Consider the following 3,221-nt stretch of genomic DNA (forward strand, 5'->3'; position numbering starts at 1 on the left):
CCGATTGATGCTCAAGGGAGAGAGACTAGGGAAACCCACTCGGCCTGATCCAATTTAGATATGCAAATTTTATCTTGTGTGCTTGAAAGGAACATTATGGCACTGCATAATTTGCATTTCCAGTTGTAAGATATATTTCTAATCTAATAAAAACATCCCTCCAATCATCCACTTTAACACTCACTATATTTCATCCTATCCATTGTTCTCTTACTCTTCTAAACTATACTTTCATATTTTAACCTATCAAATTAGTTTATTAGGCAAAGACAAATATATTATAGAAGTCAGTCTCCGCACAAAAGAGGGAAAAATCTTAAGTGGTAGTTAATTGGTAATATATAACATACTTTGGAGGGAACAGACAAAAAGAGTTCTTGGAAGAAATGAGAAAATTGCATTGTTCTGTGGAGAATATACTTTTATTGATGAGTCCGAAGGAAAGTTGAATTTTGGAATGAGAACTAGATTTTTCAATTAACAACATACCTTCACAGAAAGATATTACACTCAACTAAGGTTTTATTGAATTAACTAATGAGGTTTGAAAACTCATTTGAAGAAAGAGACTATTGGGTGAAGGTCTATCTTTAAGTCATATTTTTAGAATGACCTTTTTCTCATTATCAAAACAAGTAAACGTCCACATTACATTAATGATTATTTGTACTATTCATAGATACAAACCTTTAAATAGGAGAAATACATTGTATAGCTGCCTTCACGTTAATGCTTCTATCTCATTTCTAATATTTCTCTCAATATGATGTCTACATGGAAAGAATTTAGATAAGACCAAGTTTCATTCAATAGATATTATGAAATTTTTTAAAGTGGTGTCACTTCTTCTGTTTACTCTCAGTCATACTCTTTTCCCTCTATATTACCAAGATGGAGAATGTAAGAAGAGGAGCAATTTAGAAAGAGAAAACAATAGTTCAATTTTGGCCATGTATAATATGTAGAGAAGTGGGAGAATAACATAAGTGGGCAACTGGATATAGAACTCTGGTACACAAAATCGATACTACAACTAAAAGATTTTGGAATTGTAAAAAACAAATACATTTTCAAAAAGTTCATGCTTATTACGCTTCCCCACTCCAAGACAGTAAAGATTTCACTAGGAAGAAAGTTACAAATTTTATGTTTCTTAAGTTTATTTTACCCTTTCTCCTCCAAGGCAACTTTCATTAACTTGGCTTTGGACCCGCTAACCAAAGAAATGGTCTTTTTTTTTGTCTCTGCAATACCTCTCTGCAATACTGTCAGAATGCTTCTATCAAAACCATATTTTTAACACAGAAACCTGATCTGTTTTTTTTCCCCCCAGCTAAAACATATCCATGATTTTTGTTTTTTTTTTCAGAAAAACATCTCAACATTTTAACTTCTTCATCATGTTATTCACATCTACTTCTAGAGCACTATTTCCCTCCTCTCCCCTCACACATAATGAGTATGTGCCCAATATTGCCGTCCCTCAAAGCAGTGTTCAAACTCAGACCTCCTTATCTTTGCTCATGATACATCCTCTTTCTGAAAACACTCTTACCACCTTCTTTATCTGGCTTACCTCCGCTTATACTGTGAAATTTATATCCTTTTTTCTCATTTAGGAGTCCTTTCTTAATCTGTAGACTGATTTGCATGACCTATGGCACTCTTATAAGTGAGTCATGCTCTGTCCAGGTTCAGAACTCTTAGTTATTTGTCTCTTCAGTCAGGTTGTACATTCTGGGATCTGGTGGTGGTTTTTATAGTTAGTATCACAGCTTCTAGGAGATGTCTGTGTATAGTAAGCACTCTGGATATTTGTTGAATTGAGTTGAATTTGGGTTTTCACATTGAGTGTTCAGCTGATAAATCATCAGGAAATAAATCTTGTGCATATGGAAAAGAATTCAGTTTATTGCATTTATAACTCATTTCCAATTGTCTTCTACTTTGTTTTCTTCATATTACTATTGTGTCCCTTAATTATTTTTTGAAATCTGTAAACTAGCAATACACATTACTTCAGTACTCCCAAACCTTATTGAACCATCAGCAAAGAAGGCATTTCAATTAGTAATTGTTTGCTATCTTGAACTACGTGTTTCATATCTCAGCTTCAGCACTCATTAGCCTGCTGGTCAATTACTTAAATGGTTTAAGCCTCAGTTTTCTTATCTCTAACACAGGATGAATGCTGTATCAGAAAATAGCAGACTTTATTATACTATTGCAGATTAAATAAGGCTATGCATTTTATGTTCATCTACAGGAGTAAGGATGACAAATATAGCATATTTATACATTTAATAAACTGCAATTAATTTCAACTATATTTACAAACATAAATAAATTTCAAATATAATATTGGATAAGGTCACAAAAAAGATATAAATGGGATTATTCAATTTATGTAAATCTTTAAAACACAGAAAAGTATATGCAATGTTAAAAGTATGTACGGTAACAGACAACCTAAAATTATTTAGAAGTGTACAGCCATGATACACATCAAGTTATTGCCTGTCTTTGTGAAAGCAGAGGGATAAGAAGAAAGCACTTTTAAATATGTTTTCTTCTTTAAAAATTTTGAGAAAATATAGTAAAATTTAACCTTGTTATACTAGACATATAAGTACATAGCGATTGTGAAATCTTGTATGCTTTTAATATTTGAAAGAGTTTATACTGTTGGCTGGAAATTGAAGGGAAATATATTAGCTAGAAACACATTTTTCTAATTTTAAATAATCTGATCAAATAGAGTTAAAGTTACAACTAAAATAGAAAGTTAGATTTACACTCTCTTGCACTATTAATATTGGCTTGGATTTTAATTGACATCATAGAGAGATGTTTGACTTTTCTTTAATAGTGAATTAGTCTTCAAATAAACAAAAAAGTAACCATTTAGCACCAATTTGAAAATTATTAGCAAAATAGTTAGACTTTTAATGACTACACATATTGATTTCTAAAGCTGGACATTTTGATTAATTATAGAACTCTGAATTAGTAGATCAAGAGAAATGGGGCTTACATTAAATTAAAATACAATTATTTAAAATATTATCACTTTAAATACAAATCATGACAAAAGTACAAATAAAATCCAAATTCATTTTTTATAATTTTGCAGAATATTTAAAACTTTTATACATTCTAACCAAGCCACTACATGAAATAAATAAAATGTAATGCCAGCAACAAAAACAAAAAAATTGATG

Source organism: Pteropus vampyrus, unplaced genomic scaffold (genome assembly GCF_000151845.1).
Source record: "Pteropus vampyrus isolate Shadow unplaced genomic scaffold, Pvam_2.0 Scaffold4, whole genome shotgun sequence".
Taxonomy (NCBI): Eukaryota; Metazoa; Chordata; class Mammalia; order Chiroptera; family Pteropodidae; genus Pteropus; species Pteropus vampyrus.